The sequence below is a fragment of the Trachurus japonicus genome, chromosome 6, assembly GCF_045865225.1.
Source record: "Trachurus japonicus isolate A0001 chromosome 6, Traja_1.0".
NCBI lineage: Eukaryota > Metazoa > Chordata > Actinopteri > Carangiformes > Carangidae > Trachurus > Trachurus japonicus.
The window spans coordinates 3964636-3978121 of record NC_140912.1 but is presented as its reverse complement, the minus strand read 5'-3'; positions in this window follow the sequence as shown (position 1 = coordinate 3978121).

Below are 13486 nucleotides of genomic sequence, written 5' to 3'. Positions count from 1 at the left end.
TGTAAAAACAAAAAAGCCATTTGTAAAACCGAAAATTCTGTCTGTGAAGTGTGACTCTGCATTTGTGGATCACCAATCACACACACGCATCTCTTTCTGCAATGACGTATTTCTGAGACATTCCTGCCGAGATCCACACAGAATCCACAAACTCACAGCTGCTGATTCACAAAGGGCCGCTCTCCTCACCAGGAGGGGCAGTGTTGGCGAGTAGCTGAATGAAAACTAACGAAGAAGACTGCTACTGGCTTATCTCGAGAAATTATTTTAATTCCCACTGTTAATGCGTCACTTTATTAAGTTTTAATGTTTTTTCATGCGATAAAGTAACTGTTAAGACCCCCAATATGCGGTTAGTTTATCCAAATGACGCCTCTTTGGAAGTTTGCGTGGGAATTAAAATAATTTCTCGAGATAAGCCAGTAGCAATCTTCTTCGTTAGTTTTCATTCAGCTACCCGCCAACACTGCTGGTGAGGAGAGCGGCCCTTTGTGAATCAGCAGCTGTGAGTTTGTGGATCTGTGTGGATCTCGGCAGGATTGTCTCAGAAATACGTCATTGCAGAAAGAGATGCGTGTGTGTGATTGGTGATCCACAAATGCAGAGTCACACTTCACAGACAGAATTTTCGGTTTTACAAATGGCTTTTTTGTTTTTACAAATGGAAAATTATACATTTACAAATATACAATATATTTACAAATACACATTTATTTGTAAAAACCAAAATACAAGTTACAAATTAGACATTTGTATTTGTGGATAGCAAAACACGTGTGCAAACCAAGGAACATTTGTAGATCACCCTTTGTGGATAGCAAAACACGTGTGCAAACCAAGGAACATTTGTAGATCACCTTCTGTGCGTTTACAGATATTAATGAGACAAAAATAACTCCATACCATTGTCGCTCACCACGGTGTGTGGGATGCCATGCCTGGCGAAGATAGATTTAGCATGTGTTATGACACAAGTTGATGTTGAGCTTGTTAGTAGCGCCATCTCAGGGAAGTTTGAGTAGTAATCCATTACCACTAAATAGTCTTTACCTCTGAGATGAAACAAGTCCATTCCTACTTTGTGCCATGGTGCTGTTGGCACCTCAGCTACCACCATAGGCTCTTTGCTCTGCTTGTTCCTGTGTTTCTGGCATGTTTCACATTTACTTATAAGTGTTTCAATGTCTTTGTTCAGTCCGGGCCAGAAAACCGTGTCTCTCGCCCTCCTTTTGCACTTTTCGATGCCGAGATGGCCTTCATGTATCCTGTGCTACATGTCCATTCTCAAAGCCCGTGGAATAACAATCCTGCCCTTTTTCAACAGCAGACCATCCACAGTACTAAGCTCACCTCTGACATGGTAAAATTGTGGACACGAACCAGCTGGCCATCCCTCATCCATGTTCTTCATGACATGCTGTAGCTCAGCATCCTTTGCTGTAGCCTCACCTATATTGTTGTCAGCGCCTCATCCCCGCTGGTGTTTAAAAGGCTCCGTTCTTTCTGCAGTCAGGTTAAAGCGCACATCCGCCGTGTTGGTAAACAAATAATCCCTCTATATCAACGGAGGCAACCGTGCTTGAGCAGCTTGGGTTGGAGGTGGTGTGAGTGCAGGCCAGCGGGGGACAGGGGAGGGGGCATTAGAGCTTCAGCACGGTACAACTGGCCCGTGTGAGTGCGTCCTTATTTGTGGCCGCTGCAGCGCCACACGGGCTTTGCCTTTCAGTAATCAAGCGCTGTTTTTGTCTTTGTTAAAAACAATAACAGCAACAGCTGTCGGCAGCTGAGATCGCTGTGCCGTCACCATAGAAACGCAAGACGCATTACGGCTCATTCGCAAAATACCTTTCAATGGAAACACCCGCAAATAGCAATTGCACTTTTTCGAAGTTTCAGAAATATCGCTTTTATTTTGCGAAAATCTGTAATGGAAACGCAGCTAGTGTCGCCTGTAGTTGTTCTGGATAGGGCATCAGCAAGGACTAGGTGTTTACCTGGAGTATATATCAGTTCAAAATCATACCTTTGCATCTTCATCATTAACCGCTGAATCCGTGGAGACATTTCATTCAGATTCTTTTTGATGATGGCGACCAGCGGTCGATGATCAGTTTCGACTGTGAAAGACGGCAGGCCGTACACGTAGCTATGAAACCGCTCCAAACCATACGCCAGTCCCAACATTCTTTTTCGATCTGAGCGTATCGGCATTCAGTTTTTGTCATAGCCCGAGATGCATAGGCTACCGGTTTCCAGTGCTCACCCTCAGCCTGGAGTAGAACGGCACCAATACCATCTTTGGAAGCCTCAGCCTGGAGTAGAACGGCACCAATACCATCTTTGGAAGCAGCTGTAGACACTTTTATCCTCTTCGTGTGGTCATAAAATGACAACACAGGTGCTGTGCTCAGTGTGTCCTTGAGTTTTTGCCACTCATGCTCATGTTTCACTGTCCATTTAAACTCACAGTCCCTGTGCAGAAGCTCTCGTATGCATGATGTCTTTGCTGTCAGATTGGGAATGAATTTACCTATGAAATTCACCATCCCCATGATGCGTAGCACCCCTGTCTTGTCTGTGGGCCTTGGCATGTTCTGTATTGCATGTATTTTGTCTTTATCTGGTTGGACACCACGTGCAGACAGCTTGTCTCCCAGGAAGAGGATCTCTTGAACGCCAAACTCACATTTACTCTTGTTGAGTTTCAGTCCATACTTTTGTATGCGCTGCATAACTCTGTTCAGCCTCTCGTTGTGCTCTTGGGCTGTGGAACCCCATATGATGATGTCATCAATGTAGACTCGAACTCCATCCAAGCCCTCGATGATCTGCTCCATCGCTCTGTGAAATATTTCAGGTGCTGACTTGATTCCAAAAGGCAGTCTGAGAAAGCAGTGTCTGCCGAAGGGCGTATTAAAGGTACAGTACTTGGTGCTGCTTTCATCCAGTTTCAGCTGCCAGAAGCCTTGTGAGGCGTCAAGCTTTGTGAAGTAGTTGGCACCTGACATTTCACTGATGATCTCTTCACGTGTAGGTATTTGATAATGTTCACGCTTTATGCTCTCATTTAGGTCTTTAGGGTCCATACATATTCTCAACTCACCATTCTTTTTCTTTGTGATGACCAGTGAGTTGACCCAGTCTGTAGGCTCATTAACCTTTTTGATCACTCCTAGCATGATCATTCTGTCGAGTTCTTTCTTTAGGCAGTCTTTCAGTGGCGCCGGAACTCTGCGTGCTGCATGCACAACTGGATGGGCTCCTTCTTTCAACTGTATTTTATATGTGAAGGGCAAAACACCAAAACCCTTGAAAACATCTGAAAAGTTCTGAACAATTGTGTCCATAGAGTCATTTGTTGGGTTTATGGTTGGGATGATGCGATACACTCTTTTCACAAGCCCCAGTTCTTCACAGGCTCTGTCACCAAGAAGTGATTCACGTCCCTCATTCACAACAAAGAAGAATAGGTGGTGCACTTTTCCTTTAACTGTGACACTCAACCTGCATGTGCCCAAACATTCGACATGCTGTTGTGTACCTAAAATGGGTGTAGTTGGAACCCAACATCAGCACAAAACAGCGTAGCTGTGTAGGACAGTTTGTAATGACCTTTGACACCCACAGCAGACAAAATGGCAGAGAACAGCGGAGTGAGATGAGGAGGATCCAGCCGATAGGAGGGAGCTCTTGATGACAGGGAGGCAAAGGTGAACATTGTTTCTTGAACGGTGGAGGACAGGCAGGTAAGTGGGAGCAGGGCGATGAACCAAAGGAGAAGCTCACCAAGCAGCCAGGTAAGAGGCAGAGCACGTGGTCGAGGAGAGGGAACTGGGGTCTCATTTATAACCATTGCGTACGCACAAAACAGGGCTGAAAGTGGCGTGACTTTCCACGCCAAAGTTGCCCTGGTGAAAAATTAATGTACTAAGTGTACTAAAATTTAGCATACTTTTGTGTACTTCAAGCCGCACTAATTATCATTATATTTCAAGTGTGTTTAAGATTAGTTAACTTGAAGAGTGCTAAATTGGAACAACTAATTTTGTGTTAAGTATATTTAAATTGTAATTAAGTTGTAGAAAAGCTCAACTTAAAGTGTATTTAGTGTACTTTTGTGTACTAAAGTGGAACAACTTAAAGTATATTTAGTGCACTTTAAGTACATGACATTTCATGTACTAATACATGCCTAATTAGTTAAATTAAAGTGTACTTTGTTTGTATTATAAGTACATTAAAAATTAGATGTTAGTGTATTAAAAATATACTTAATTATACTTTTGGTATACTACTTTCTACCTTCATGCAAATGTGTTACAAGTATACTAAAGGCTGAAAGACTTGTGGGACTACTTCCAGGTAAAAAAACATACTTTAATGTATTTAAACCACATCCAAATTATAATAATACATTGCAAATAATACAGAAACTTGTACCATCTCTAAATGTAGAAACATTTACATATGGCTTTTAAACATTTTCAAAGGAAAACTTTAATAACACATTTTCAAATATTGCTTCTTTCGTACATAGGAAATAGAAAATAGAAATAGGTTTATTTCAGGCAGCAGACGTAAACATTACAAATAAACCTTTAAGGACAATTCCAGGTGAATTCAACTTGGGGGTGTATGTTCCTATCTTTTTGGGTCTAAAAGAAGGAATGTGAAGATTTTCAGTTTAATCGCTCCTGTTTTGCGGTAGCTTGGTCTGTCCCCGCATCGCTACGGCAGCAATGAATGGGAGTGGATGCAAGTTCCGCTGGTTAGCCTGTTTACATCCCTCAAAGCCGCATTTTTTTCAGATTTTTTTCCACAGACAGCGTCAGATGGCGACTCAAACATGTACCGAGAAGTTTATTTACTTCAAGCAAGCCGACATGCTTGTAAAACTAGATCTAATTCAAAGTCTTGTGCAAGACCCTGCTGCCGTGCTCGGTGCATTCAGGTGCAGTAGGAGCTACCTTTTGTGTCATAAACACAGGAATATCGACTCTTTACTTGCTTCAAGTGTACATTTTTTTCAACAGACAGCGTCAGGTGGCGACTCAAACATGCGCCGATACGTTTTTTTTACTTGAAGCAAGTCAAGAGTCGATATTCCTGTGTTTATGACACAAACGGTAGCTTTCTGACTACCCCTGAATGCACCGAGCACGGCAACAGGGTCTCGCGTGAGACTTTGAATTTAGATCTAGTTTTACAAGCATGTCGGCTTGCTTGAAGTAAAGAAACTTCTCAGTGCATGTTTGAGTAACCATCTGACGCTGTCTGTGGAAAAAAATTGCGGCTTTGAGGGGTGTAAACAGCCTAACCAGCGGAACTTGCATCCACTCCCATTCATTGCTGCCGTAGCGATGCGGGGACAGACGCAGCTACCGCAAAACAGGAGACGTTAAACTGAAAATCTTCACATTCCTTCTTTTAGACTTAAAATGATAAGAACATACACCCTCAAGTTGAATTTGCCTGGAATTGTCCTTTAAAGAAGGATAAGCAAAACACATGTACATACACAGTGTAACACAATTCTTACCCAGGTAAGTAGGAACATAAAAAAAAAAAAAATTGCAGCTATGTTTGAAAGTTCAAGTCACCTCTTTTTTCAGTCACTCCCAGTATGAAATGTTCAGTCCACTGAGGAAGTGAAGAGGATCTATCCTACCGCATGGTTGAATGTGTTGGATATGTGTATGTGTGTGTGTGTGTGTATGTGTAATGAAGTGATGAAAGGATCCAGGTTCTTGATTCTTTGCGGGCACCATATCTCTAGTTGTCCTCCAGGCTGTGGTTCGCCATCAAACGTCTCGATCCAGGCTCCAACATCCGGGTAGGTCCAAGGTTCAAAGGATCCAACAGGAAAACCTGACCTATGATGAGTAATGTCAGAACATTCTCTTAATTCTCTCAACTCTCAATCATGAAATACAATATATAAATCATGTTAAATCCACTCAATTCACAGAGAATATTTCTAACTGAATAAACATTGTAATATGACACCACACCCAATAATATCATAGCAACATTCTCAAAATATCAGAGATTAAGTTATTAAAATAACTTCTCCACATCAATAATATGAAAATAACGTCTTCACATAGTAATAAGCATGCAAATATAACATTAATACCAGTAAGAAGACGTACAGTGTGCACCTTCTGCCATGTCTTAGCATAAAATAGTGACTCGGCGTGTTAAAAACGCAGATACTGTGCTAAATCATCAGATTTTACAGTTCAGTGTGCAACCAATTCTCAAAACGTCTCATATTGCACCATCAAAATGAAGCTAGTGCTAGCTTTAACGCTAGTGATTCACACGAGTGGGTAAGGTCTCTGGTATTAGCACTGATTAGCACTGGCGGTTAGCATTTAGCATGGAAAAAACGATTTCTCACCGATGCGTTTTCTTCTTGGTGGAGATGTCGGGTCCCTCTAGCTTCACTCTCACAGGTCCAGGGCGTCACCGGAGTTATCCCGTAGTTTTTAATCACTTTTATCAACTTTTACTAGTGTCTCCTCTTCACAAGCTAAGTGTCGTGCTCGATGCGGGGCTGCTCGCTCTCCTGACAACGGCTCCGGAGGAAGTGAACCTTGTTCTGAGCAGGTCAAGGGGCGGGAGCTTCTTCCCGATTGGCTGACAGCTCATCTCCAGCCAATCTCTTTCAAAATAAACGTATAAAAAAATATTTTATCACTGTTCAATTTCTTTTTATAGGTAAGTATCTGTTTTTAATTATTAACATAACTTAGTATTTATTAATTAACTTTTTAAAGGTTAGGGTTAGGTTAGGGGTCAGTCTGATTACCGTAACCCTATAAATACAGCGGTGAGCCCCGTGCGTAATGCTGCACCATGGCACTGCTGGAGGACCATGCCAATGGCAGGATTCGGAGGGAGAGGGTCTTCAGGGACCATAACGATTTATTGGCCCATGATGATGACTGGCTAATGACACGTTTTAGATTCCCTAGAGCTATGCTCTTGGATCTATGTGCTAAACTGGGTCCAGCATTAGAAAGGGCAACATGTAGGAACCACGCTATCCCGGTGCAGACGCAGATCCTCACCACTTTGGGGTTCCTGGCAACCGGCTGTTTCCAACGGGAACTGGCAGACAGGTAAGTGTTTCATATAGCTACATCTTAGAACCTGATTTCACATTTAAGCATAATTGGTTCAATTTTGTTTTTTTGTTTTCCACCCTGTAGATCCGGTATATCACAGCCATCTCTCAGTGCCATAATGCCTAGCGTTTTAAATGGCATCATACGTATGGGCAGTCGATACATAAGGTTTCCCTACACAGTGGAAAAACAGGCCGAGATTAAAAGGCAATTTGCAGCAATGTCCGGTTTCCCAAATGTAATCGGCGCAATTGACTGCACTCATATTGCTATACGGGCTCCATCTGAAAATGAGTTTGTTTACGTGAACCGAAAGCACGTCCACACTATTAACATTCAAGTCATATGTGATGCCCATATGATCTTAACAAACATAGTGGCACGTTGGCCTGGTTCAACACATGATTCCTTCATTCTGACACACAGTAGTGTAGGGAACAGACTACAGGCAGGCGCGGGGTGGGATGGCTGGCTTCTAGGTGACTTTTAAAGAGAGGAAAAATGTAACATTGTGGTTCTTGACATAACTAATGATTTTCTGCCTTGCAGGTGACAGTGGATACCCCGAGACGCTGGCTCCTCACCCCAGTTTTGAACGCACACAGCGCAGAGGAACACAGATATAATGATGTCTATGCCCCGTGCTCGGAAGTGCCAATGGCACGCTCTGGATGCATCGGGGGGGGGGGGCTTTTATACCAGCCTGCCAAAGTGTGCCGCATTATAAGAGCCTGCGGCGTGCTGCACAATTTGGCCCAGAGGAACGGCATCCCTCTCCCCCCCCAACCTCGACCTCCCTCCCCCCGAGCTTGACCCGGAGGCCGAGCCCCCTCCGAGGCATGTGGGATTTCAACAGGGTGCAAGTGTACGTGCGGATGTCATGCGGCGTTTATGAAATTAAGACAACCCAAGGTTAATTTTTTCACAGTATCTTTTGTTTTCTTTCGGTGATAGCGTTTCGAATCTGCCTCATCTCTTCAGTCAAGTTGTTGACTGCATCTATTGTTTCCCTCTGCAGCTGCTGAACAGTGTCTGTGAGCACCCGACCGGTGGACTGACGTGTGGTGCTGGGGGTGGGGGCAGCCGGATGGCCTGTGGCCGAGGGCCCCTCCCCACCGACCGCTGACTCTGGATGACGCACAAGCAAGATAGCATCCACCATACATGATCAATAATAATAATAATAATAAAAAATCTATAAAAAGGACAGCCTCCGCTTTGCATCCACCTGTAATTAACGATCTTCATTATACGATCAGTAACATTTGAGCAATAAATTATAAACATGTGCTGTGCGTGAGGAAATAAAAATATATGTCAGATTTATGTCAGACCACTTCTTTTTTAATTCTGGGACTGTGCGCTCCGTGCCACTGACAGAGTTGACTGTTGCAGCAACATGTTGCCACTCACTCTGTTTTTTCTTGTTTGTGATCCCAGTTGCGTGACCGCCGAACAAAACTATTTTCTGGGCCTCCACCTCACCCACAAGTGTCTCCACTTCGACCTCCGTAAAATTTCGCTTTTTCGCTTTTCTTAGTCCTTCTGCCATTGTTTCCGACAAGACATAATACTTGCACCTGAGTCTGTTTTATATGCAGATCACATATGCAGATTGACCATTTATGGTTAAAAAGGGGCGTGTACAGGGCGGAACATGAAGCTGATTCAGCTGCGCACACTTGTAGGCAGTCTGTGATTTATAAAGCAAAGATTGCTTACAGGTGTGCGTACGCAGGGTTTTATAAGTGAATATTTTTTGGCGCACGCAAAACTTGGCTTTTGGGCGTACGTACACTTTTAGTAACGATCCTACGCACAGTTTTATAAATGAGACCCCTGAACTGTGCCGAGGCTTCGGAGCATGTGTTGTGAAATCCAGCAAGTCTTTTATGAAGCGCACATTATTATTCATTTAGTGAAAGTGACATCACTTGTAAGGTCTAAAGCCTCGCTGGTTCAGTAAGTGGTTCGAGTGATTTACGAACATGTATAAAGCGCAATAGATCCTCACAAAATTTTCGTTACTGTTCGTATTAGTGTTTTGCCAATTTCCAAACACAGTAGAAAAAAAATGTTTCTTAAAAATGAATAAAGACACCATCATCCCAGTATTCATAAGCACAACTCCCATCTTTTGAAAACACTGCAACAGTTTTAAATAAACATTTCCCATTGGATTTATTTAAACATTGACTGAAATAACACTGACAAGTTTTTTTTTTGTTTTTTTTTAAAAATATTAATAGACCTATACTACCATTACCCACACATTAATTAAAATGATAGATAAATGAATGAGTGAACCACACAAAATCAAAGTAAGATGTTCTTATTTCTATTCTTGGCCCCATGAAGCCCCCAGAAATTCAAGGCTTCATGGAGCTTCATCTGGCCATCATCACTAGGTAAGTCAGAGACAGGCAGGGTTGGCAACAGGGAATCAGTACTGGAAAGTCTTGCATAGAAGTGAAGAAACAATCTGGCCGAGGAGTGAGTGTGGAGCTGGTGCATACATGCTGTGCTGATTGCAGGTGATGAGGAGCAGCTGTGTGCTCAGGTGAGTAGTGTTGGCTTGATGAGGGGGCGTGGCTTGGCAGGCAGCATATGGGGCAGGGGCAGTGAGTCGAAAAGTACCGGGTGACTCAACTGTGTAAGTAGGGGAGAGCCGCTTCAATAGTAACGCGTCACGGTTGTAATGTTCACATTTTCTCTTGATTGGCCGATGCGATCATGATGTCATTACGTCAGGATGTGACGTGGACCGTAATACACATGCCCGGGAAAGTGCAAGTGTTTTCCTCCATGCTGCGGTGAGATATCGTCGGGGAAGCTGGTTTTTCGCAAAGTAATAAAAATTCACTCCCACATTAGTTTTTGACTACAGATTTTTTCTTTAATGTTACAGAGCTAAAATCCGCTTGGGTGTCTTTATGTTAGTCACTAGTTTGAATCGTTTTAACACATAATTATTGGTAGGTGTGTTCTGTAAACAACGCCAAATGGACGGTCAGTGCAGGTATGCTATGAATGGGACTCTTCGGTGCGCCCCCCATTGTATATTTGTAATGACTTGTAACAACTCATTCTAAGGTACGAGAAAGCTTTCATTTTGTAGGCTATGCGGGTGTGATTCAACTATAGTGAAATACGTATTTATGAAAGCAATATTTGAGTTTTGCTAATAAAAAGCCAAATAAGTTACATACTGGGGCTTTAATGCCTGCTGTGTATTTAGACCCTCTCCCACAGTTATTACCCCTCACAGAATAAGGACAACTCTGCCCTGTATCCAACTGTCGTTAGCATCCAAAAAAAAACTGAAGCACAGAAAATAAGAGCAGAAGTGTGTGGGAAAATGTTGAACAGCTTACAAAGAGCAGGTTGAGGCAGAGCTGGAGAAGAATAAGAAGCAATGTCTAAATGTCACACTTAGTTTGGCATTTCCTGACTCCGCAGGGCTTGAAGTGACACAGCTACTTAGATAGTTCACCCAAAATTCAAATTGCACTCATTATCTACTCACCCTCATGTCGACTAAGGGCTGGGAGAAGTTTCAGAGTCCTCCGTGCCTTCTCTGAGTTACAGCGGGGCTCCGTGCAGCACTGCATGTCCATATGATGGTTGCGAACGGAGCTCACTTTTCTTTGTCCAAAAAGACACACCAAAAAACATCCAAATACCTCCATAGTGCTCGTCTGTAATGTCCCTCTTATATTGAAGCCCCAACATGAGAAATTGTTCCGAAAAAAATTAAATAAGTCTATGTTTTAAGCTTGTTTGTAGCGGAAGCTCCCAGTGTTGCTCTGCCGGAATCTTGCGCGATTTGTGAAGCCGTGAACTGGGTGTCAATGCAAATCATGCGAGATCTGGACGGACCAGGAAGAGCAGTGCTGTAATATAGCCCAGGGGTTCCCAAACTTTTCCATTATCCTTAAGTGGGAGTGGCAAGGCCCCATAGCATGAGCTTCTGGCCCGGGACCCCATTTGCAAACCCACAGAGTTTTTAAACAGTTAGCAGTTGATCATTGATGCAGTTGACCATTAATATAATGTACTATATCAATCAATCAATCAATCAATCAATCAATCAATCAATCAATCAAACACTTTATTTGTCCCCAAGGGGCAATTTAAAAAGGCATAAAGAGCAGCATTAGGACAAACAAGACATCAGACAACATAGAAACATTCACAAAGTGCTTCAGTTAAAAAAATTCTAGCAGCTGTCAATTTCAAAGTGCTCTGTGCATCATGTTAAAGTGCTATGTGCATTCAGTCTGACGGGGGCTGGACAAAGTTGTTGAGACAGGGGGGGGTCATAATTGTTCATAAGTTGGACTGCTGTGGGAACAAAGGTGGCCCTCCTCCTTTGTGTCCTGCAACGTGGACAACGCAGTCTGCGTCCCGATGGGAGCCACTCAAATACGGAATGTAATGTGTGTGAGGAATCGTGTAGGATCCTGTGAGCGGTGCGGATTGTTTGCTGGTCACAAAAGGCAGACAGAGCTCTAATAGGGTGTCCAATGATTTTAGAGCAGACTTTGGTGATGCTGAATAAGCGTGTCCGGTCTTGCAGGCTGATGGAGTGAAACCATGAGATGAATGGGAATGTAAGTACACTCTCAATGAAGGAGTGGTAGAAGGTCAGGAGAATATCTTTGTTCACATCGAACGATCTCAGCTTCCTGAGCAAGTATTGTCTCTGGTGGCACTTCTTGAGGATCTCCTCAGTGTTGGAGGAAAACCTTAGAAGGCCATCGAATATTGTGCCCAGGTACCTGTATTCCTCCACCAACTCCACAGGCTCCCCCTGGATGGTGGTAGTGACAGCCTCTGCCATTTGTCTCTGCTTGCTGGAGAATGTTACAATGACCTCTTTGGTTTTGGTAGAGTTCAGCTGGAGACAGGCGCCCTCACACCAGGTAATAAAATCCTGAAATACAGAGCCATGGTGCAGGTTAGGGACAGAGAGCAGAGAGAGCAGGACTGTGTCGTCGGCGAATTTCACCAGGTGGCAGTTTGGCTGAGTGGACCTGCAGTCATCAGTGTAGAGGATGTAGAGCAGGGGCGATAAGACACAGCCCTGCGGGGAGCCGGTGGAGGTGTGGAGGATGTTGGAGTATGAACCATTGACAAACACCCTCTGAGACCGGTTGGTTAAAAAGTCAATAACCCACTTAATGACCTGGTGGTCCAAGTTAAAGCGAGTATTTAACTTCTCAGCAAGGATGTGTGGCTGCATGGTGTTAAATGCAGAAGAGAAGTCTGCGAACAGGAGCCTGGCGATGGTGTTGGGGGTCTCCAGGTGTTTGTGGATGCCCAGCTAGCAGGGAACGTTCCCACAACTTTGGCTAACATTCCCTACAAGTTCTGTTTGTGTTTTAAAGAAAACATTTTAATCTAATGTTTAAAGAACATTATAATGATGTTTATTATTTCAAACAATGTTCCTGTATTGTTAAATGTTAACAAAGATAGAACGTTTTAGATGAAACATTCTAAGGATGTTTTGGGGATGTTGGTGAGGTAAACAATTATAGAATGCTCCTCTATAAAACATTACCTAAATGTTCCATAATAACAAAGGAAAAACATTATCAGAAAAACATTTTAAAAACATTCTTACAACGTTATACAATAACAAAGAAGGAACATTCTTAAAGCAATATTTCAAAAATGTTTTCAGATATTATTGACACTTCAGATTACACAATGTTCTTTTCCAAAACATTTCTGCAATGTGATATGTTAACAAACATAGAACATTTGTCTAAAACATGCTTAGGATGTTCTGGGGATGTTGTTGAGTTAATGGATTATTGAATGTTCTTCTAGAGAACATTTCCATGATGTTAGAGGAAAACCACAAAGGTACATTCTCAAAGCAACATCCAGAAAACGTTTTCATTATGTTATTAAGGCCTCAGATTATATTATGTTATTTATAAAACATTCTTACAATGTTATATGATGATAAACGAAGAATATGCACAAAGCAATATTTTGAAAATGTTTGCAGGATGTTATTGATGCCTCAGATCACAAATAGCATGTTTGTGTAATGTCATTTACGAACAAAGGAAGAACATTTTACCCATAGCATTCTGAGAATATTTTAGGGACAACGTTAACATAGAGATTACAGAATGTTATTTATAAAATGTTCTCATAACATTAAGAACATTTTCAAAGTAATATTTGGAAAATGTTGGAATGTTGGAAATGTTGAAATGTTGAAATGTTGGAATGTTGGAAAATGTTTTCAGGATGTTATTGATACTTCAGATGACGCAATGTTCTTTTCCCAAACATTTCTGCAATGTGATATGTTAACAAACGTAGAACATTTG